The following is a 24833-nucleotide window of genomic DNA, read 5'->3' on the forward strand; positions in this document are numbered from 1 at the left end:
ATCACTTTTGGAAGCTACAGAATGTATCTTTCCATTTTAGGACAGCTGGAGCTGAAAAGCTTTGTAAGCCAACTCCAAACGTCCACCCCTTGGGTCACCATGTGGGTAAGCAGCTCCCCACAGGTGTCCTTTGAGTCTGTCCCATGTCCTGCCACCCCAGCCTGAGCACCTCCCTCAGAACAAGCCAAGATCAAGCTAGAATATGGGCCTGACTCAGTGGATCCCATGGCCAGGCAGGGCTATGGGGATCTGAAGTCTGGCCCTGCTGCAGTCTCACTGGGGTAGTAGCTGACAGGACTGGGGCTGAGGTGGAGTCTTGGGCATGGGCAGAGTTAGAGTCCTGAGGTAGGCAGAGTGTTGGTGCCCCAGATCCTGAGCTGGGAATCCTGAAAAACATTTTATTATTTGAGCTGAAGAGCCCCCAGCCAAGGTGCTAGACATTAAAAAAAACAAAAACCAACAGTGTTTTCTAGCCATAATCCCAATCCCCGGTCTTTTGGAGACTTTTCTTTTTTCTGACTCAGCTGCCCATTTCAGAAAAGTGAGAACAAAATTTCAAGAAATTTGACATGTCTGGTCATAGTGTTCTCAAAGTGGTAAATATTACTACATCACTGAACTATGAACAAAAGGCCAAAAAGGTCATTTTATTTTATTGTGACTAACTGCATCTTTCATCAGAGATGCATTGCAGATGGAGAAAAAAGAAAAACATTTTGTTGTCTTTCCCTTCTCTATCTCTCCAAATTAATGCATTTAAGGCTGCTGTTGAAATATAATTTACATCTTTTAACCCCCATCTGTGTCATTTGCAGGAGTTAAGATAACACTTCAGGATTCTGCTACTCCCATTCCCATGGAAACTGCAGTCAAACTGCCAAAAATGGGACATGATGCTTTAAGCTAATCACTTTTCATTGGAGGAAGGCTTTTTTTTTTCTTTTTTTAGAGCCGTTTCCATGGGATCAGAACCATTACTGGTTGCTTAATTTTAAACAATTAGGTGTACAGGCTCTTTAAACAATTAGGTGCTCAGCTCTTTCAAATGTGACTCTTTTCCACTAGGCTTCTACAGGAGAATTTGTGAGCCTGATTCTTCTGCTATCCCACTGAGTGTTAAGCCATTAGAAACTTGTGAGCTCACTACAGTTTCACCAGTTTGAATCAGCGTCCAAGAAACCATCCATCGTTTAATTTAGAAACAAAGTTTTCAGAAGCATGAATGAAGAGGGAACATACGTCGTTTTCATCCCACAAGGTAGTTCAATGTTGTTTTGAAAGATTCCTGGTCTGCTACTGTCAGCCAGCACAGGAAAAGACTATGTATCAGGAAAGCCTGACTGCAGACACAAGAATACAACAGAATTCCTTTGTGACTTTCTGTTTTCACATATGTCACCTTTATATTAACTTCTCAATCTATAAAATAAGAAAAATTAGAATATCAGGTGCTACTGAGAAGAAATGAGAAGAACGACCCAGTTGCTCACTCACTTCCTGCAGTGGGACTAGGGAGAGAAACAGATGGGTAAAAGTGAAAAAAAACTTATGGGTCAAGGCAAAGACAGTTTAGTAAATGAAGAAGAAGGGAGGAAACAAAAACAAAAACAAAAACAAACAAACAAAAAAAAAACCCTGATTGAAAAAAACCAAAATGCTACGCAAAGTCAATCACTACTTCCCACCAGCAGATTGATCCCCAGCCAATTCCTGAGCAACAGCTACAAAGGAAAAGCTCCCCATGGTTTCATTGCACAGTATACAGTCTGTAATATTTCTTCTGTGACACCTGTGACTCCCCCCCAACCCTTTGCCCACACCAAACCTACTTGCCAGGGGACAGAGCAAGAGACAAAGAAGTTCTTGCTGCTGCAGTAGCACTATTAAGTACAAGGTGAAACAGTGGTGTATTATCAACAACACATTTTTGTCACAAATCTGCACTGCAGCACAATATGTGCTGCTAAAAGAAATTAACTTAATCGCAGCAAAACCCAATACAGACTGTAAAATATCAGCCACTGTATGTTAAACACTTTCTCTATTAACAAGCCACAGAAACTCAAAGGCTTCAAGCTTTTTCACTCACATCCTTAGTTCTGAAGGTGGCTCTGGGCAGGGCAGCAATGATCACAGCCATAGATCCTGAGCTACATGAAAAGAAGCATGGCCAGCACAGTGAGGGAGGTGAGTCTGTCCCTCTGCTCCGTGCTAGTGAGACTTCACCTGGAGTGCTGTGTCCAGATGTGGAGTCCTCAGCACAGGAGAGACATGGAGCTGTTAGAATGATCCAGAAAATGATCCAGGGGATGAAACACTTCTCCTATAAGGACAAGCTGAGAGAGCTGGGGCTGTTCGGACCAGAGGACAGTTGGCTCTGGGGAGATCTGATAGTGGCCGTTCGGTACCTAAAGGGGGACTATATGAAAGAAGGGGACAGACTTTTTAGCATTCTGTTGTGACAGGACAAGGAGAAACAGTTTCAAACTAGATGAGGGGAGATTTAGATTGAATATAAGGAAAAGGTTTTTTTATAATAAGGGTGGTGAGGCACTGGAACAGCTTGCTCAGAGGTGTGGTAGATGCCCTGTCCCTGGATACATTGAAGGTCAGGCTGGAGCAACTCTGAGCATCCTAATTAAGCCATAGGTGCCCCTCTTCAGTGGAGAAGAGTTGGACTAGATGGCCTTTAAGGATCCCTTCCAACTCAAACAATTCTATGATTCTACAATTAAAAAGGATAAAATCATATCATAGAATCATAGAATGGCCTGGGTTGAAAAGGGCCACAATGATCATCTAGTTTCAACCCCCTGCTATGTGCAGGGTTGCCAACCAGGCTGCCCAGAGCCACATCCAGCCTGGCCTTGAATGCCTCCAGGGATGGGATATCCACAAACTCCTTGGGCAACCTGTTCCAGTGTGTCACCACCCTCTGTGTGAAAAACTTCCTCCTAATATTTAACCTAAGCCTCCCCTGTCTCAGTTTAAAAATCATTTCCCCTTGTCCTATCACTGTCCACCCTCAAAACAGCTGTTCCCTCACCTGTTCTCCCTTCAACTACTGAAAGGCCACAATGAGGTCTCCCTTCTTTTCTCGAAGTTAAACAAGCCCAGTTCCCTCAACCTTTCCTCATAGGAGAGGTGCTCCAGCCCTCTGATCATCTTAGTGGCCCTCCTCTAGACCCGTTCCAAGAGCTCCACGTCCTTCCTGTACCGGGGGCCCCCTAAATAATTTAGAGCCTGACCCTAAAAGATGTTGAAACTCTCCTAAGAGAGAAAAGCATCCTCAGCTTCCACCATTGCTATACCCTGCATGTCCCTGGAGGGACACAGTAATTAGACTCTATTTCTCAGAAGTACTTCATGCATTAGTGAGACCAGGTGCAATCATTAAAAACCTTAGCAGTTTATGGAGTAGGAAAGGAATGAGACCAAAGTGTCTAGAATATTTAAATTCAAGAAATTTTTGAACTTGACGGAAACTTGACAGTTTTGTTTAACTGGACTTTACTCTTGTAGTCTGATGGCCAGAACCTCCAGAGGTACAGAAACAGGATGATCTTCTTTCAGGCTTTTTCTGGCCTTTCTTTCAAAGCCCTCGAATTTTCATTCAACCTTCTTCCAGACTCAATCTTTAAAAGCTGCTCTTTCTGAAAGGCTCAGCACAGAGAGAAACACACTCCTCACTTCAGCATGCCTCTGGATACTGTGTGTTTAGCCCATAAATCACCACATCTTCAGCATAGAAAATAGAAAAGCATTACAAACTCTGAGTCAGTATTAAAAGTGAGACAAATATTATAATAATAATCACTTTTAAATTATTCTATACTACTCTATGTTTCTGTGATTCTTGAAAAAGTTAAAATAAATTAAATTTACTTAGCTTCAGAGGTCCTGCACTTCATATTTATTATTCATCTCTATCTTCCAAGCAAGAATACTGGTATTGTTTGCAAAAGTCATTTTTCCAAGTCTCATCATTATGGGTCTCGATTTTGTTTTTATTAATTAGTAACCATTACGTATCAGTGTCTTGCTCATTTGTTCCATCTAGATGATAATTCCTGTCCTCAGATGCCATTGGTTTGAATAGGAGGCTCCTGCATACATCCAATTGTTTGTTCCTTCCTGTTTGTGGGTTTTTGTTTTGTTTTAATACTTGAAAGGAAATTAAAAAAAGATAAAATTTAAAAAAAAACACTGGAAAAATAAATTGCACGTACGTAATGATAGAGTCACCACCCTCCCCCTCCTCATCTGGGTTATTTTGGGTCACATTTCATTTTCACATCAAGAAAGAACTGGATGAATAGTGAATGGGAAAGTATCATTTTAATTGGAATCATGCTGTTTTATGCAGGCCTGCACATCTGGAATAGGGTGGGAAAAGAGAAACAGAAGAGTGGGAAAGGCTGGATTCATCTCACTAGACAAACCAGGGAGTCTGGAAAGCACATGTAGTCTGGTTACTTAAGTTACAGCGAAAGTTAGTACACCAAAAAGAAAATGTTTGCCAATAAGGCACATATCTCCACATTCAGAAGTGCTTCTCTTCTCTTTTTGAACCTATATCCCAGCCACCTCCATTGGTTATTTTCTTTGAATGTAGAGGCTATTCTCCTCATCTGCCAGCCCCAGTAAGCACAACTAAGGTGTCAGGGCAATTCTTCTCCAGCCAGCCTACTAGTTACAGATTAACAGGAACAGCCCTGCTACCACAGTGCTATTTAGACAGGCAAACAAATTCATTCATGTGATTGATAAAATGTGTTTGTTTAGTGTTAAAGAATCTATAAAAGCCTTTTCTAATGCTGCTATTGAAAAACATATTAGAGGTTTCCTTACTGGTAAACAACTGCAGTGGCTTATCTGGGTCACTATAGTGTTCCACGCACAAGTCTATGGCTGGTGGCCTTTCCATCTCTTGGAAGGTTCATCTTGGACCTCAACTGAGTCCCTGGACAGGCAAAGCACAGAGGCATGGCTAGACTCCATGACTGAGAGCTACCATCCACTCTCACAGAGGAGAAGAGTAACACATCAACCTCAAGGATGCAGTTTTGTGGTCAAACCACAGACAGGACAAAATGCCTTCTCACTTCCACTTCTCCAAAGAGCTCCCAAACACACAGCCAGGTCATTTTTACATTAGGGTCCAGAAGAGAGACAGTGCATGCTGTTTGCTAAATAAACACTACAGAAGGAAGCCAGAAGGCTACATTAGTATTCACAGTGACAGTATGGTACACTGTGAGGAAGTATCACATAGCTCCAGCACTATTATTTTTATTACCATTATTTTGTCATCTCCATCTTATTTAGCTCTCCACTTATATTTCCCAGTCCATCATACAGCATAATTACATTCAGTGAATGGGCTCTCAAGTTACATTACAAAAAGAAACTCATTCTTAGAAGTTTCTAACTGAGTTGTAAGCAATTAAAAACATCTCTGAGTGCTTCATTTAATTTTCTTGAATGGGAGAAGTCTTAGAAGTAGGTAGAAGCAATTTCCTTTGCGGAAGGACCATGAATTCATATTATGGCATATGAATAATGCATTGTTCCATTTAAAACATCTGAAGAGCCAGCACAGTCTGCTGGCAACATACAACAGAGGGGACTGGAGTTCTGCAAACAAGTCAAGCGCAAGTCATGCAGTGCCAAGGAACCCTATTGCTACTTCATCTGTCAGAAATGGAGGCCTATAGGAGAAGGAACCTCATCCTGTCCCAAGAACAAAATGGGTTATAGAGATGTTAAAAAAAAAAAAAAAACTTTGATAAAACGAGTCTACTTCATTTAGGACAAGTTATTTTGTCTTACAGCCATTTGACAATCAAATGAGCAAGGTTCAGATATTTCCAACTGAGAATTCAGATTTTCTAGGGAAAAAAATGTTGCCTCTGTGCTAGTCTGAAACAGGGACTGAAGCAGCATGTTTATCAAGTCAGCACTGCAGGAATTCATAACCAATCTTTTCTAATTCAATCATTTTATAACTAACTAATCCATGTTATAACTGTAATTTTCAGATCTTCAAAATGAGAACACATCAGCTCTATTGATACTACAGCTGCAATTCTGACTGTAGAGCTCTGCTGCACTTGGCATTTTGTCTTTTTGGGGCTCAGTAATTCCTGGCTAACAGGTTCACCTTAAAAATACAGCCAAGAAATAGGGAAAACAGTGTCAAAGCGTGTTTAGGACTGTAACTGGATTTGGGATCTTCCCTTCTTTCTGAGAAACAGTGAACTTGTTAAAAAAAAAATAGAGCTATAAAAGCAAAATCTTTGTTCTGAGTTAATGTTTGCATAATCAGGACTGACACTTGGGCATTTTTGTGCTCTGGCTAGTTTCAGTGCTTTCTTAACAAAATATGAACTGATTCTCCATGATTTCTATTGACTCTCTGGACAAAAACTTCTTTGTGCTTTACAGGACCAAAAGCATTACGTAAATATTTGAGCTGAAGGTGTGCTACGGATAGATTTGTACCCACTATCATTATTTTTTGTTGCTCATGTTGCTGGCTTGTATCCCACTTTGTAACACAGTACAGTAAATGACTCTCAGAGAGCTGTTGAACAGGAATGAGTCTCCCACATAACATAGAAATTGCAACAGATGATTGCAGTTTTAGACAATAATCTTACTTTTTAATAGCTGGGAGAACGAGGGTTTCTTAGAATGCATAATATACTGTAATGACTCACAAGCTATATTTGAATATGAGAACTGCAGAATCACATAAATATAAGGATTTGAAGGGATCCTCTGGAGGGTCCCATCTACTTCAGCTCCTTCACTGAAGCAAGCTCTCCAGGTTAGGTTACACGGAAAAGGCAGGTTTTAGATATCTCCAGAGAAGGGGACTCCACAGCCTCTGGGCAGCCTGTTCCAGTGTTCTGTCACCTTGACAGTAGTTTTATTTTCTTCGTGTTTGTATGAAACTTCTTATGTTCCAGTTTGTACCTATTGACCCTTGTTCTGTCATTAGGCAATGCTGAAAAGAGCCTGGACCATCCACTTAACTCCCACCCACTAGATATTTATAAGTATTTATAAGATCTAACCTCAGTCTTCTCTTCTCCAAACAGTTCCAGGTCTCTCAGCCTTTCCTAATAAGAGAGGGCTCCAGGCCCCTCATCGCTTCCGCTGAACTCTTTAGATGTTCCCTGTCTTTCTTAAACTGGGAGCACAGAACTGGACACATTACCCCAGATTTGGCCACACCAGGGTAGAGCAGAGGGAAAGAATCACCTCCCCTGACCTGTTGGCCATGATTTATTTAATCCACCTCAGGATACCAAAGGCCTTCTTGGCCACAAAGGCACACTACTGGCTCATGGCCAACCTGTTGTCTGCCAGAACATCAAGTCCTTGTCCACAAAGCTCCTCTCCAGCAGGTCATCCCCTACTGATCAGTGTAGTTATTCCTCCCCATGTGTAGGACTCTACATTTGCCCTCATTGAATCTCATAAGGTTCCTCTCTGCCCAACTTTCCAGCCTGTCCAGTTCTTGTTGAATGGCAGCACAGCCTTCTGGTATGTCAGTCACTCCTCTCAGCTTCATATCATCAGCAAACTTGCTGAGGGTACATTTTATCCCTTCATCCAGGTCACAGATGAAAATTTTGAACAAGGCTGGATCCAGTACCAATTCCTGGAGAACAATGACAGCTACAGGCCTCCAGCTAGACTCTGTGCCACAAATCACAGCCCTCTGAGGTCTGACAGTCAGACAGTTCTCAGTCTACCTCTCTGTCCACTCATCTATCCCAAACTTCTTAAGCTTATCTATGAGGATGTTCTGGGAGATGGTGTAAACACCTTGCTGAAGTCAAGGTACACAACATCCACTGCTTTCTCCTCATCCACCCAGACGGTCATGAGATCATAGAGGGCGACCAGGTTGGTCAAGCATGATTTCTCCTTGGAGAATCCATGTTGACTACTCTTTATAACCTTATTTTCTTTTGCTTGCTTGAAGATGACATCCAAAATGAGCTGTTCCATTACCTTCCTGAGGATGGAGATGAAGCAGACTGGTTTGCAGTTTCCCAGCTTCTCCTTTTCAATCTTTGAAAACAGAAGCAATACTGGCTTTCCTCCAGTCCTTAGGCACCTCTCCTGATCTCTATGAACTTTTAAAGATCATAGGAGAGTGGCATGGCAATCACTTCTGCTAGCTCCCTCAGCACTGGTGAGTACATCCCATTGAGGTCTATGGATTTGTGTGCGTCAAGTTTGCCAAGACAGCCTTTGACCAGATCCTCCTTGATGAAAGGGAAATTTTCCTTTCCCCAGACCCTCACTCTTGTCTCCAGGACCTGGGATTCACAAGGGTTAGTCTTAGCATTAAAGATTGAAGAGAAAAAGGCTTTCAGTAACTCCACTTTCTCAATGTCCTCTGTTACCAGGGCACCCATCATCATCATTCAGCAGTGCATCCCCATTTTTCCTAAACACCATCTCAATTTACTTTAACACTATTTAGAAAGGTATATTTTTTTTTTCTTTTTTTTTTATTTGAAGACTAGTTATGCAGAGGATGAAATTCTACCTTATTTAGTAGAATGAGGTTCATCTCACTTAGCCTTAGCTAACTGAATGGTTAGCATTAAGTTTTTCAGCTAAGTATTCCTATGATGGGATGAACAGCTTTGGGAAGACACATATTACTTTGACCAAATTTTAGAATTAGGCAGAACAATTGCTTCAGATAAATGCAGCTTTTAGAAAGCAAAGCAAGGTGAGATCAATTCATTCCTTACTCTTTTTTGTGCTTCACCGATAAGTACATTACAACAGCTGTGGTAAGATATTGCTGAGAATGAGAAAAGAAGGCTGAAGATGGGCCTTTGTTAAAGAGGAATTTCTTTCACTGTGTAGAGATAGACAAGTTAAATTTAAGTTACTCCTGCCATCAACACTTGCCTAAATCCTAGTTTACCAAATAAATAGTCCAATTGAGATATCAGTGGTATTAGCTGAAGAGTTAGGTAAATAAAGCTGGCAAAGCTGACAGAATGATATAATCCTATTCTTTTTCAAATACCATGTAAACATTATTCTTATCTTGTTCTTCTTGCAGTTAGAAGCCAGAAACAACCCAAAGATTTCAAAATCTTATTCTCTCACTCACAGCTTGAAAAGATACCTGAACTTGTACATGGTAACCAAAAATAGGGTCATGTATATTAGGTCTTCTCAAGATCCGAAAAAAAAAGCATCCTTGACTTTCTAGCATGGATTTAAGTCAGAGAATTTCTAACATATATATGTTGGAATAATGTCATTATTTCTTCTTCCATTGAAGTTTATACAACTTATTTCTGCAATATAATACAGCATTTCAAGAACATATTTTCCTCTTTGATTTTTGCAGACAAAAAAAAAAAGATAACTATTAATTGCTAGAATGAGTTTATGAGAGCTTCAAACTACTAGTCTAATACATGTTTGAAAAATAATGTTACATATGTGTCTCATAGTTCCCCCTTATTAAACAAGATTTGCCTCAATTAAGTAGCAGATTCTTCTCTGAATAAGAATCAAAAGTACTGCCTTTAATTTAAAGGCACATAAACTACATACACTGAAAGGGAACCAAACATTGGATCAACAAGTATTGTCATGTATTTTGATATTTTGTTGCTTAGGAACCATCTTTTAATTCTATCTGGGGACTTCTGTTGGAGAGAAGACAGGAAGAGAAGAAAAGCAGACAACGGATAGGAAGTTTTGGGTTTTGCTGTAAGTTTTGAAATTGACAATTTTAAGAGAAGCTGTCATTTTGTTTTTAAATCACAAGTTAGAAAACAATTATAAACAAGATAGAATTCTTTAATCCACACCAAAATAATTTCTATCATTCTAATACAACAAAATTTCCCCAAGAAATCACTAAAGTTCTGTACTGTAAAGTGTGTGGCAACAGTATAATTTAGGTTGGAAGGGATCTCAGAAAGTCCCTAGTTTGTGTCCTACTGGATCTTGAAAACCTCCAATGACAGAGGCTACACAACCCCTCTGGGCTCTTGTTTCATTGCCTAGCTGCCCTCACAGGGAAAAAATAATTCTCTTTGAACTGTTTGATCCTCTCTCTTTTCAATAAATGACTGCTGGCTCTCATCCTCCCACTATGCACATGGTCTGGCTCCTCCCTCTCACTAAGCTTCCTGCAGGCACTGAGGAGCTGCTGTTGGCCTCCCATGAAGCTGCCTCTGTTCGAGACTGAGCATGCACCATTCCCTCAGACTCTTCACATGGGACATGTATTCCTCCAGCCATAACAGTGGTCTCTGCTGAAGACCAGGTGACATAACCACAGTACTCCCTCATTCTTTCTATAAAAAATAATAAGGTGAGAAAAAAATAGATGTTTGTAGGAAGAATAAGAATGATTCATGATCCTCAACAATTGATCCCATGTTCATGATATTAATATGGTGTCATCACTTGTTAACAGTGGACAAGAAATTACATATATATTTCAGACCTGATGCTAATACAAATGTTCATAAATCATCATGGTAGCTAATAAATGCACAGCTCTTAGATGATGTATCTCAGCAGGAAATTTCTGTGTCCCTGAAGCAAGTAAGACTCTTATGAAGACAGTCTCTATGGCTTTCCGGCCTCATTAACTTCTACTTTGCATAGTCCTAAACTAGTGCTCGAAGGATTAATGAAATTAACTACATTTATGCCCAAAGCATGTGCTTTCTCTGACAGCCACTATTACAATGACATTTATATTGTAATAAAAGCACAAAAGCAGAGTTTGAGTCTTTTTTCTCACCCTCCAGACACTTCCAGAGACTCATTTGTTTGCAGTTTTGTAATCTGGACACTATATAGTAAAGGACTGTTTGTCCTCCAAATCTGACCAATAAGCAGTTAAGTTCCTGTGTCTCCAGCTAGCTTTGAGTGTAAGTGAAGAAAATATATTGACTGTTTATGTCTTTATTCAGGACTTCATGAAGATGGTAGAAGTATATATCTGATACTGGAGAGAACTTAGCTAATGCTCCATTCTTGTACTGGACACTGTTTAGGTAAGAAGCCATTGTTTCCTAACCTAGACAAGACCTTTGGAACACAAACTATCAAAATTTCAGTGAACTACTAAATCACCACTATTTTTTGCAGAAAATATATAATCTGTAATACAAATCAACCTTTGGCACTCAGGCCACAGAGCTTCCACTGACATCAGTCTTAGCTAAGAGAGTCAACCAAATAAAGGCTGATCACTGACAAAGAAGCTGCCATCCATCTGCTTCCCTTAGATGGACTGCATGAACCAAAAAAATGACTTATTCCTAATTTCACCTTGTTTGAAGGTGCAGCCTCTGGCAGTACCTCAGGAATGCTGTGTCTCTCCTGTGCTGTGTAAGAAGATGCTGCAACTATGAAGCATTACTGTTGCTGCAAGAGAAGCAGGTAGATTATACAACACAAACTGTCTAGTATCAGATTTCATTACCATTTCCCAAATCCAAGAATATGTGCAGGATGAAAGAAGATGGTCTGCTACAGATAGAAATTTCTGTAAGGTACACAACCCATGCAAAAATGATCTTTTAATATGAGTAAAGCATAATACATAATTTCACATTTTTCTACCTACCTCTAGAAAGACTTCAAAGACCTAAAACCTTTGAGTTGCTTTGGAGGATATGAGAAACATAATAATGAGTTTTCTAACAAATATAAATTTTACTATCCTGTTGTACATGATGATGGCACATATGGCAATAGAAATGTTCTCAGTGAGTGCTTTTTCACATTCTCCACCACAGACTTAGCCAATAATCACAGATCACCAGCCCTCTGCTAAGCCAGACAGATGGCTTCCACGCTTAAGCAGATGAGGAACCTTCTTGCATCACATCTCATCACCTGGTTCAAAAGTAAGGTAACATGAAGCCAGGGATACAGTCACCTGATTTGTCACAGCCACCTTTTCTACCATGAATATTTTATAATTATTTAAGTATAACCAAAATGTGGATATATTCATACACATATAAAGCACAAAGCAACACCGAAACAAGACCAGTTGGCATCCTGTTGTTAGATGCTTGTCTGAAATTTTGGTTTCAATCCACATTTTGCATTTTTAGCATGATCTGGGTGATTTAGTATCTCCACTCATTCGATTGTTACCTTCAAAGGTGAAATAAAAATATTTCTTTCACATTCCACTCATTTTTAGACTTCCAACCCTCTGGGGAAAGTACCATCACTTTTTTCTTGGAGATCTACACAGTATTCAGGAGTAAATTGAGTTCAGGTAGATGGTCATTTGGAAAGCAGCAAAGACCTTAGGTCCTAAACAGAGGCAGAATGTTACAGCAGAGTGCTCACAGAAACTAGCTGACTGAGTTTCCGTACTTGATTTTGGGCAAGGTCTTCAGTCAGCTCTGAGCAACACATCTCACTCTCCACAGCACTCAGCTTTAAATGCACATACGTGAGCAGCAGTCACAGTCTAATTGATGCTTTAGGCAGTAATAAAACACAAGGTCATAGCACAAGTTATACCTGAAGCAAGACGAATGTGGAAACACAAGATACAAACAGTGTAGCAACAGCATAAATTATCTAGCACGATTAATTCTATATTTATAGCCTGTCAGCATTCCATTGGTCACTTAACAAGAAAAGACAATTTAGAAGTGCTCTTGGCATTCACAAAGCCATTTGTAGTTCTGGACATAATTTTTTACGAGAACTACGAAATAAAATTACTCCACGATGATACTTCAGGGGAATATAATGAGCAAATAGGGTGGCAGGAGCAACAAGTTTTGATGAAATAAACATCAACAATCTTTTGATAGTCTGAGCACACTTAAGGAAAATAGAACTTATCTAAGAAAGAAATTGAAGATTCAGGCCAAAACCTGTGTGGGCATAAATCAGTTGCATGGTTTTATATAAGGTGAAGAGCTGGCCCTGAAAGGACCTCACCCTGCTGCTGCGTTATCAAAGAGCTTCTATTCGCCTCTTCTGCTCACCAGAGCTTGAAAGGAAGCATCCCATGAAGAACTTGCCAGAATCCACATGGTATATCTCATTGCATTTCCTCATCATATCCCCTCAGCTGATGACCTCTGGACCCTTCCTTTCAAATCCTCTGTGTCCTGATACCCCCACTGCACAAACATGGTTACCTATTTCCTACAGAAATAAACTTTGGCCAGTAACCATGGACATAGTTTATGCAGTCAGGAAAACACAAAAAACAACTACCCATTGTGGAAAAAAAAAAAAAAACAGAACGCTCCTGCTCCCATTCAGTGACCCCATCTCCACTGACACCAAAGCAGTAATTTTTCTTATCTGAGGAAACGTGACCACATGGGAGAAGATTACTAGTTGGAATATTGCCATCACATTGAGCAATGTCTTTCTTTTTCCTCTTCCGTAATCACAGCACAGAAAGATAGATCTGACAGGATTTTATTGACACAGACTTTTTATAGATCCAGTTAAAAGGTCCCCAGACACTCATTCAGCTTCCTGTACACATAGTACAAAAGCACTGCAAAATCATTGTTGGTGAAAATATATTTTGCTCTGAATAAGCAGGGCAAGAGAGAAGGGAAATCTACAAGACCATAGAAGATGGCGGTTTAATATGGCATACTACCTGTGTTAGTTTGCCATAACCAAAAGGAAATACTTTCTCTTATCATTAAGGGAATTCTAAGACATGGCCTCAATTCTCAGCCCTAATCTATCTGATCTTTGGCATATGTCTCCCTCACCTCATTTCCCTATCTTAGCAATAAAGACTGGTTCATTCACTTCATTTATCTTGTCAAATTAGACATGTACACTAACCCTTTCACCCTATATAATGTGGTTGGAGTAATGTATGAGAACCTAAGAACCTTATATCCAGCCACGAAAAGAAGATTCCTGCAGTGAAACTCAGAAGCCACGAAGCTTCTTAAGGAAGGAACTACATGAAGTAAGCTTCAGAAATATAAACACTAATTATATCTTCAACTTTATGTACTTTCAGAAACTTAACTGAAGATTTCAGCCGACTATCACAGTAATAGCATCAATACCAGTTGAAGTTGGAAAATAATTCATTTTAGCCTTTTGGTTTCACATGTTTCTCTTCTTTTGAAACTGAACTTTTTTATGCATTAGACAGACAACAAAACACCAATACATCTTGCTAAAATGGGAGCAAATTCCTAGCAGCTTTTGTGCTATGGAACAGTGGGAAACAAATATACACATACTCTTTTCCCATTGTAATGAAATTCTAACCATACTTGTTTTGAATAGGGCAACAGCAAAAACAGCTGAAGTTTGAAATGTGACACTCAGCACACACATTGTCTTTATTAAGAAGTACATGGTGTGCTGTATTTGAGGAAGACACGTTTTTAGCTTTTTTTAAAAAAGTACTAATTGGCAGGAAAAAAAAACCCTCCTCATTTGAAGAGATTCTAATAAAGCTGTCCTTTTTTGACACCACTACAGTTGCACCTGCCCGGTCTGACAAGCTAATGTGTTGCTGAAAATAATTCTGTGTGGAGAAATGTTCACACACAGATAAAGTTGTATTTTCTGTTTCATATAAAGAGAGAAATCTGAATAAAATCACCTAAAAGTAGTCATTGATCCATAACAGACCAAATACTGGCTCTGAAATTCTGACTTAACTCAGTCTAAATCTCTGATGAAGTCAGAGCATCCATTCGTTCTGGAAAAGTGTGCCGTCACCTGTGTACTTCACTGTGTTCTGAACTGCTTTTGCACCTAGCTGGAGGACTTCCTTCCCCATCCTCAGTCATGTAAGATTTGAAAATGATGTTTCTGGGTCCTGCTTGCTTTGTAAGTTCAAGGCTCCTTTCCTACTATTCTGTGAGGAGAAAGAAATTGTGATCTTTATGCTGTTGCTACCACCTTCAACTATCTACAGAGTACAACTCTCCTGCAAAACAGACATCTTCCACAGCAGTCTTCTGTTCTTTTCTATTCTTTGACCTACATTTGGCCACATTTATGCTTTCATCTGTGTGACCGCAGCCTTAGCGTATGCAGGATTTTAGCTGGGCTGACTCCTGAGCACACAGTCAGCAGTAGGCCATGCTCCATATAGAGATAGACTCCATGACATCTGATCAGTCTAGTCAGAGAGGGGGTCCACGGGAAACCTCTTTTCAGTTTCATCAAGGATTGGGATCAGAGCAGCACAGCTCTATATACCATTTATGAGATGTATATGCCATGCAGACCACCTAGGTCTTGAGCCATTATCAGACCAAACCACAAGTACAGAATATTATGTGCAAGACAGCAAGCCAAAGCAATATCATACCTTAAACTATTTTGAGCTTGGTCATGCATAGTCTAGGAACACGGTCATATAAATCTCTCAATTTATGCACACCTGCAGGAAGCAGGCTGGCATGGCAGATATCCAAAGACTGATAAAATTTTCAGAAAAGAATAGGATAGAGGCCCAGGGCACGGAGGTGGCCACAGGTCCTGATATGCAGGACTGCTATATCTCTAGAGAGATCAAGGGCAGCTCAGAAACAAAGACAGACAACAGCATTCATTACAATCTAGATGACTCAGAGCAAACTCTCTGGGTAGAAACAGGAAAGGGGATGTGTTTACAGGGATGTGAGTGTTTATATCATTTTTATTTAATTCTGTGCTTAGTCATGGCAGTGACCTGCCCACTGGCAGCTCCTCAAGTCTAGCAATGCTCCATAAATAGTTGTGACCTACATCCCCTACCCCACAGCCACTCTTAACACTGAGCAAACTGTCTGCACCACCTCAGTAGTGCATGGTCTTTCACTCTCAGATCTTAGCTAGTTAGAAATTTTCAGCCTAGCAGATTCAAAAGATTACTAATACTGATAACATTACAACAAGCCAAAAAAACCAGGTTCTAAACCACAAAAACAGACACCTGAAGCCCATTACCCTAGCTTTCTGATTGAAATAATAGTCTGTGACTGCCAACACAGGACACGTAAGTAAGATGCTGGCACTGAAACAAGCAGTGCAAGATCAGTTATCAGGGGTTGCGTGCTTTTCTCATCTGCAGAGAAGGCAGCCATCATTTTCCATCTCCACAGGATTTCAGCAGAAACAAGTTTCTGTAGCCTCATGAAGAAGATAGCTTCTCAGCCTTGGGCAGAAAAACAATACACAAGATGTCATGTATGACATCGGAGATCTACCTGAATATAGCGAAAAAGTGCAGAGGTAAATGCTCACTGTCTACCTTATTTGTTTCTCCATGTCCTACTCTCAAGCCACTGGCAACTAGCTAATTGTAGCAACGCTTCCAGCTATGATTTGGTTACCTACAAAGCGTTCAATGCAATCATTTGGCTCACAACAAGGTCCTAGAATCTCCTTTTAACCTTCAGTCTGAGGCACTGTGAATTTTTTGACAACAGTCTAAGTCTTGATTCTTATCCCAAAGGTGTCCAAACAGATTTCTTTTTTTTTTTTCTCACCTGGACATCTTCCCAAGTCTTAAAAATACTTGTGAGAGGAAATATGAGTAGCAGGTAGGGACTTCAATTTCTGAGCTATGCTAGGACAACTGCATTCTTCACCTGTTGAAACAAGACAGAGAATCACAGAATGATTGAGTTTGGCAGGGACCTCTGGAGGTCACTTGGTCCTAGGGCTGCTTGCCCATGACCATGTCCAGATTGGCTTTGAAGATCCACAAAGAGGAGCCTTTCTGGGCTCTCTGTTCCAGGGCACAGTCATACAATAAAAAATATTTCCCACTGTTTAGACAGAACATCTTGTGTTCCATCTTGTGTCCACTTCTTCTTGTCCTGGCACTAAGCTCACTGAAAAGAGCTGACTCTATCCTCTGTGCACTCTCTCTTCAGGCATTTGCACACTTTGCTAAGATCCCCTTCTCCAGGATGAGCAGTCTCAACTCTCTCAGTTCTCTAGTCCATTGATTATCTTAGAAGACCCTCACTGAGCTCTTTCTAGTGTGTCCATATCATTCTAAGGCATCCACTATGGCGAAGCCATTAGCTAGACTAAAGAGTAAAAGGCAGGAAATGGTGCCAGAGATGTTTGCAGGAAGTTTCCCAAGGGTGTGATGGAGAATGTCAGAATGGCAGCTTTTAAGATCACATAGGTGACCTTTGACATCTGTCATTCATAGAATCATTGAATGGTTTGGGTTGGACATTCTCAATCTTCACTCAAGATCAGACATTTTCTGCAACAAATGACAAAAATCTAGTAGATAACATCCAGTGCTTTAGGACGTGTCACAATGACCATTTGTGCCTGCAAAACACACATTCCACCATAAACCTACAGGTTGCATCTGCACCAAGGATACAGAGAAAAACAGTAGGCAAGGTCACAGAGGGAGAAAGATGTATTCCACTAATTTCTGTGATCTGCACAAGGACAGCCTCTATGCAGGTTTCTGTAACTACAAACAAGTTACTGAATCTTAGACATCATGCATTATACCCTATTTGCTATCGCTGAATGATATAGGAGTAGAACTGCTTTGCAATAGCCCACAGATTAATGGAGAAAATTTACTCTTATGTTAAAGAAAATCTCACTGGTCTACAACAGGCAGAATGGTACATACTTTTAGTTTCCCTGGAACGAACGTGGAAATCAAGTTAGGCCACCAGTGGCCTTCATACATCACTGTTTTGGAGATAGCCTGTGAAACTATCTTTTACAGCCATCCGTACTTCTCAGCATGCTTCAGTCCTTGATATTGTATTAAATCATGTCCGTAGACTTTTAGAAGTCAAGAATTACTGGCTTTTGTTGCTGAGTGACAATTATACTGTCAAGGCCACAAAAAAGTTCTTATCACCACAGAAGATACAGAATAAATTTAGTACAGATATCCATGTAGGGTATCATGAACATCTTTCAGCATTCATTGTAATTATTCCAGCCTTGCAACACAGAAGAAAACTTTACTATATTTTTTTTATAACCTCACCATTCATCTGCACATAATTTGACTAAATATTCAGAATATATTAATTCATGACCAATGCTTTTATCCAGCATTGGCAGAAAGCTTCATCTTCTTCATCTCTCTGCAGACATAGAGACTAGTTTTGAGGGTATACAAATCAGGTATAGAAACACATAAGTGTTATGGTAACAGTAGGAAGTATCCTATAATTCTCAGACCTAGTCTTCTGATGATGGCTAGTATGTTTGTAACCAAGACTGAAAGCAGGGAAACCTCAATCTTAATGTACCATAAATCTGCAGAAGGCATTACTCTGTTCTCTTCCTGGTTTTCTTCTCATGCTGACCCTGGAAACAAAAATTGGGCTGCAGAAGATCAGCAGAAAATTGGGCTTATCAATCACAACTCAAAATGCAGAGGAACATTTATTCCACCAGGCACTTAGAGTCAGAATCTTAGAGTCAGACGTATCTCAGTACCAAGCCTGTGATGCAGTAACATACCTCTTCTCTTCAGAAGCTGAACCTACATCTTGCCTTTCACACCTAACACAGGAGATTTCCTGGACCTACGGAATCACAAGAGTTTTACAAATCATCATGATGTACTCTCTTTTAAAATATTAAAATATTAATATTTAAAATTTAAAATATGCACATATGTTCATTGTTGAAAAAGAGCATTTGGACAAGGTCACTTTGGTAATTCTGAATGGAAAGTTCTTGGAGATATTAAAGGTGTATTAAAATCTGCTATTTTTTCTTGTAACTTAAGGGGGATGAGGATGCTCATCACTTTGCAGATTTCCCCTTATTGTACAGACATGGCTGAAGAACAAATGTGTACTCACTACATGATTGTAACACTTCATTGTTCCTTACAGAATTTTAGCATATTTTTCACAGAGGGAGATTGAGGGGAAGGCTGTTAGATTTTGGCTGGAAAACCGTATTACAGAACAATACTAATCAAACTACTAATGACTATCCCATGGATAAATGTGGCCAGCATTGTTCTTTGCAAAAAAAGAAAAAAAATGTGCTAGTATTGTTCAGAGATACTGAAAGAGAGTTCTTCTGAGTACATTTGACAATGAAACACATTGTCACCATTTTTATATAGAAGGTCTAATGCTTTGGATGTCTACCTGAACATCAATGGTGCCTCTTCATTGGAAACAAAATATCAGTGATGCTCCATTTTGTCAGCCTTTCTTCTTTCCAATCAAGTTTGATAGACTATAAAACAAGTTTTCAGTCCCAGCTACAGGGTCAGAGCAACAGGTCAGCTCTAAGTATAATAACTACAAACTCAAAGCATAATAAAGTAACGAGACATTTCTAAACATCCAAAAGATTGTGTTTCGTGATTAAGCTGCTATAAATGCTATTTAAACAAACTTATCCACCACTAATACCAATGTTGACACTGCCCTAGATTTATAATGCATTTTCAAAGGTCATTAATATTGTCATCATCAAATATCCAGCATTTCTTCTCCGGAAAGAGAGGACTTGTGTTTTCATATATTTGATCTGATTGTATCAGACTTTCTTTCTGCAAAACTTTTGACTCTATGTTCTTATTTATGACAAAAATATACTATATATACTTTGAAACCTCAGCCATCGCACCAAGAAGGATCTCAGCTTTTGAAGCAATTTTCATCTACTACAACAGACAGTCTATTCTGAATGTATCTAAGGCGGATTTCTAAATGCAAGCTAGCTTATACTACTACTAAGTCTGCAGATGACACCAAGTTGGCAGGAAGGGTTAATTTGCCTGGGAGTAGGAAGGCCCTACAGAAGGATTGGGACAGGTGGATCACTGGCTTAAGGTGGATAGGATGAAGTTCAACGAGACCAAGTGCCAGGTCCTGCACTTTGGCCACAACAACCCCAGGCAACACTACAGGCTTAGGGTAGAGTGGCTGGAAGATTGTGTGAAGGAAAAGGACCTGGGTGTGCTGGTCAGTGCTCAGCTGAACATGAGACAGCAGTGTGCTCAGGTGGCCAAGAAGGCTGGTGGAATCCTGGTTCATATCATGAATTGCACAATCAGGAGGAACAGGGAGGTGATTGTGTCCCTATACTCAGCTCTGGTAAGGTCTCATCTTGAGTACCATATTGAGTGTTTTGGGCCTTCCACTACAAGATGCTGAAGCCCTAGAGCGGGTCCAGAGAAGGGCAATGAAGCTGATGAGGGGACTGGAGCACAAGTCTTACAAGGAATGGCTGAGGGAGCTGGGATTGCTTAGTCTGGAGAAGAGGAGGCTCAGCAGAGATCCTATCACCCTCTACAGCTACCTGAAAGGAGGTTGTGGTGAGGTGGGGGTTGGCCTTTTCTCCTGGGTAACTAGTGACGGGACAAGAGAGAATGGCCTTAAGTTGCACCAGGAGATGTTCAGGTTGGATATTAGGAAAAACTTCTCAGAAAGAGTAGCCAAGAACTGGAATGGACCCAAAGAGGTGGTGTAATCACCATTTCTGGAGGTGTTCTAGAAACATATAGATGTGGTACTAAGGAACATGGTTTAGTGGGCACACTGTTGGTAGGTGGACAGTTGGATTAGATGATCTTCGAGGTCTTTTCCACCCCTCATGATTGTATGATTCACCCTGAACACAGAACTCCTTATGAAGGCAATATGACATTTCTACACCATTTCTCACTCTCTAATCTAATCTCTCCTTCTCTAAGAAAGTCCTGCAACAGATCACAAAAGTAGCAAAGGCAGGTAGTCTTTTAAACACTAGGCATCTACAATAAACCAGATGCAGTGATGAGAGCTGAATGGGTGCACCCCAGGCTAGTAATTTGGCATAGTTATGTGGATAGTGGCACAAGTATCTGGCTCCACAGTGTTCTCTACCACATTTACTGCAAGTAATCTTACTACAATTTGAGAGAAATGCTAATAACATCTACAGAATATGACTGGAAATATCAAAATTTTAGTTATTCTAAGTCATTCTGAGATGCACTAAAGGAGGGATGTATGAGAAGGTCAGAAAAATCTAAATAGGACATCCTATCGTGACTTCATGCTCTAAGGGAAATAGAGTTTAAATTTGAAAATGTAAGTTCTTTCCACACATCATCAGGTTGCTTTAAAATCAAAATAAAACTTAAAAAAAAAAAAAAAAAAAGAATTCTTCTTCATGCTCTCCATACTCTGATTAGGTTAAACCAAAACATCGTTGACATCCAAGAGCTGGGGACATTACTAAAGTAAGACTGGATTCATTTTGTGGAGTTTTCCTTGGAGCTTGGATGAAGTTGAAAATTTAAGGCTCAAGAGTTGTGCTCTGGAAGAGAAAGGTCTGTGTGACTTAAAGCCTGATGTATTAGATGCTCAATAAAGAGCTGTAACTGAGATGCCCACTAGACCACAGATCTTTGGCTCACTCAATAGATACTGGAAAAGGTATTATAAAACATGCAGACTCTTGCAAAAATTCTATTTTGGAAGGCAAATACCTCAAACTTGACAAAAGTTTAAAAAAATAACTAGACCAGTACAAAAAGGATGTTTATCGTATTATATTTCCCTTTTAAACATAAGCCTACTTTCTTTTATTAAAATAACAGTATGTATGTGCTTTATCTAGATTAAGTTATCATTCCATCTACAAACAAATACTGTACATCCCACCCATCCCATTTTGGAAATACCCCAAGTAAAAGAAAATACGCTCAGTAAAGGAACATCTCAGCCTTATTACTTGATTTTTCTGAAGAGCACCTTTCATGCAGATTACATCTTCTGCTATAACACCTTTGGGAGCAGTCAAGAATCAGAGTATCTCTGATGCTTGCCCAAGGCCTGGCATACCAGGTATATTCATGAGATTAATAAATTCAAAAGGGCATATTCCAGCCATTTCTAAAGCTGTGTTTGCTGGCTCACTTTCAGCAAGCAGATAACTCAGGTTTTGTGAGTAGACAGCATGTTATATGAGCCAAGGTTCATGAAGAAGTGGAGTAAGTACCATAGCAGCCATTCATTCATACCACTAGCCTTAGTTTATTGAGAAGAGTGTCGCCAGGCAAGGTAACTGAACAACACAAGGCCACTTCAACTAAGGCGAGAAGGTATCAGATCTTGAAATTACAAAAAATGCTGTGCTTTAATTTGAGGCAACCGAGACCTCCTTTTTCGCCTTCTCCAGGTGCAAGTCATTGCTACATCTTTGTTCACACTAAGAAGCCTGGCATAAGGAAAGGGAAGTGCCTGGTCTCTAAACATGAGTTCTCATTAATATTACTGATAGACTATTCTTTAAAGAGATCCATCTGTTTCTTATTTCGTACAGAATGGTAGCTTGTTACATTTTTACAAGAATCTGCATGATCCAAGAAAAGCACAACCTCATGTAATGAAAGAAAAAGAACAAATACTTATTAAATAATCCCATCCATGCCACACAACTTAAATATCCATCTCCAAAATGGCTTCATTTCTTTGCGTGGGGAGAAAAGGAAATGGAAGGTTACTTATTTCCTTTTGATTTTCCAAAATATACATAAAAGTAATATATCCTAGTTCCAGAATAAATTTTCTCTTCTTGCAAATCAGTAATGTTGCTCTTCAAAGGTGTGTAACAAGCAACAACTACTTCCAGTTAAACTACTAAGCTGACCCTACAGGAATTTAAGCTGAAAGCAGGAGCTAAGGTATAATATAGTTAGGTCAATATCAGTATCATATGATAGATAGCTTTGTTTGGATGACAATAGTTGGAAAAATTATTCTGATCTAAGTGTGGAAGTATAGATGTTGAGTTGCAATGAGGAAAAGAAAAAATGTCCAAAGACAAAGCCTGGGATTTCGTGAAGCACGAAGTACACAATCACCCAGTAAACAGAAAGAGTTCATGTTTAGCTTTTAGTGCATATATAAGTTTGTACCAATGCCTGAAATAATCAAGAGGCTCATTTCTTAGTCAGCGCAGCCAATAGCAAAGTTATTCAAAATCCAGTGGATCTGTTTTATCTTGACAAAGATTAAACCCAGCTATTGACACTGTTTATCAACACTGTCCCTTCCCCTGGCTGATGTTTATATCAACATCGAAAATATTATATGCCTTCCTGGTTCATAATGTCATTTAATTTTATTCTGCGTATTATCTACTGATAGCATCCATGCCCAAGAACATATATTATATGCTGTATACTATTTAAATAATGCAATGACAGATTGGATGAGGTTGCCATAGGCAGGGACATACAGGGACCTCCCATTAGAAACATTATTCTTCCTTTTATAGAGTAGTACCTATTTCTACAATCAAGAGGAAAGACACTAAAACTACAACCAATACAAAGAGCATAATAACACTATTTGATTGAGCAAATTCTCAGCTTAAAACAGTCTTTTCAACAGTCACCACCATTAGCTATGCATTTGCACCGGAGAAGAACAAGAATCTGAATGCCATGCTCATAAAAATCTGCACCAAAAATCTGGACCCACTGTCACTGTTGCTACCGCTGAAATGCATCAACCACCACCTTGCTGTGCTCACATCCAGTGTTTGATCTCCACAAATACTCAGCAAGAGTCATGAAAGTCAGCGGTTGCCATTTATTCCACATGGAGGAATTCAGTGACACACCTTTGCTTCATATTGCACTTCCATGTCAGATATCATTATGTTAGACTGCCCCTCTGTTGCCCTCTGTCACATGGCAACAAAGTGCAATGGAATGTTGGTGGGAAGATTCAGCCTCTACTGCTGTACCACCAACATTTGCCCCTGACATTGTGGGCCAGTATAATCAAAGAGGAGACATTACTTTCAGAACAGAACTCATACAGTTATGGATATAACATACACCTAACTGGATATCCCACTAGCTGCAATTTGTGGGCTGCCATTTTGCATTACGAGTGGCTGCTAATGAGGTCTTGACGCAAGAAATAGAAGAGGTTTCCTATGCTGGAAGGATAAAGAGAAGCTTCTTTCAGAACTTTCAATTGAAAAAAGACGCATTGTGAAGTACCATCTGTCTGTAAGACTACAGAGAAGAGCTGATACTTTGCTGAGGCTGCTGCTAATTCCTCCTGTTTACAAGAGTGCTACTGGTAATATGTGGTATATATATATAGACACACTGAAATTGAGAGTATCTACTTCCCCTCCTCTGTCTAGCAACGAACATGTCTTGATCCTAAGGATAGACTTAATCACTTTCAAGATAGACTTCAGACTATTTGCTATGGTTTCAAAACTTTGCATTTCAAAAGAAGATGAAAGAAAGCTATAGAGTTACCTATTCATATATACATATGTTTAAGTGTATCCTTAATACAATCTGAGTTACAGATTGGAGTGTTCTGTGAGTACAGCGCTGGAACAGGCCGCCCAGAGGAGTGGTGGATTCACTGTCCCTAGAGGTGTTCAAGAAATGTAGAGATGTGGTACTTAGGCACGGAGTTTAGTGAGCAACATTGGTGGTAGGTATGGTTGGACTGGATGATCATAGAGATCTTCTCCAACCTCAGTGATTTTAAGATTTTAAGACCCAGTAAAATCAGGCATCCTCCCACAACCTTCACTGTTTGTGATAGAAGAGTTGTGATATAAGCTATTATATAAAGGCAACATCTGTATTAGAGATCTCAGCTATTCCCCAGCTAAGCATAAAATGAGAATTATTTTCAGGGCAGAAAAGCTCTGAACCTGCACTTCATTTTAGAAATCTGATAACTGAAAATTTCCCTTTTGAATCACCTGCATTTTTGTGATACAACACATCACAGTATCAACAACTCAGGGAACATACCGCGATGAAGGCCAGGTAACAGGCAGATTCCAACATTTTC

The 24833-nt window shown here is 39.8% G+C and overlaps 1 long non-coding RNA gene across 22 annotated transcripts in view; it reads right to left on the bottom strand.

Annotated features, from left to right (window-relative positions):
- The window catches only part of LOC104909589 (uncharacterized), a 299514-nt gene that overhangs the window by 163532 nt on the left and 111149 nt on the right, over positions 1–24833 (bottom strand). The window contains exons 7-8 of one of the 22 annotated variants that reach the window (XR_014881992.1): positions 4852–4963; positions 2913–4164 (exon numbers count right to left, since the gene is read on the bottom strand). The exons of 19 other annotated variants lie outside the window; for them this stretch is intronic. This is a non-coding gene — a long non-coding RNA (uncharacterized LOC104909589). Of the gene's footprint in view, positions 1–2911; positions 4964–24833 lie in introns of those variants that run through there. 2 more of the 22 variants (XR_014881990.1, XR_014881993.1) reach the window with 2 other exon arrangements.

The sequence above is a fragment of the Meleagris gallopavo genome, chromosome 2, assembly GCF_905368555.1.
Source record: "Meleagris gallopavo chromosome 2, MGAL_WU_HG_1.1, whole genome shotgun sequence".
Classification (NCBI taxonomy): domain Eukaryota; kingdom Metazoa; phylum Chordata; class Aves; order Galliformes; family Phasianidae; genus Meleagris; species Meleagris gallopavo.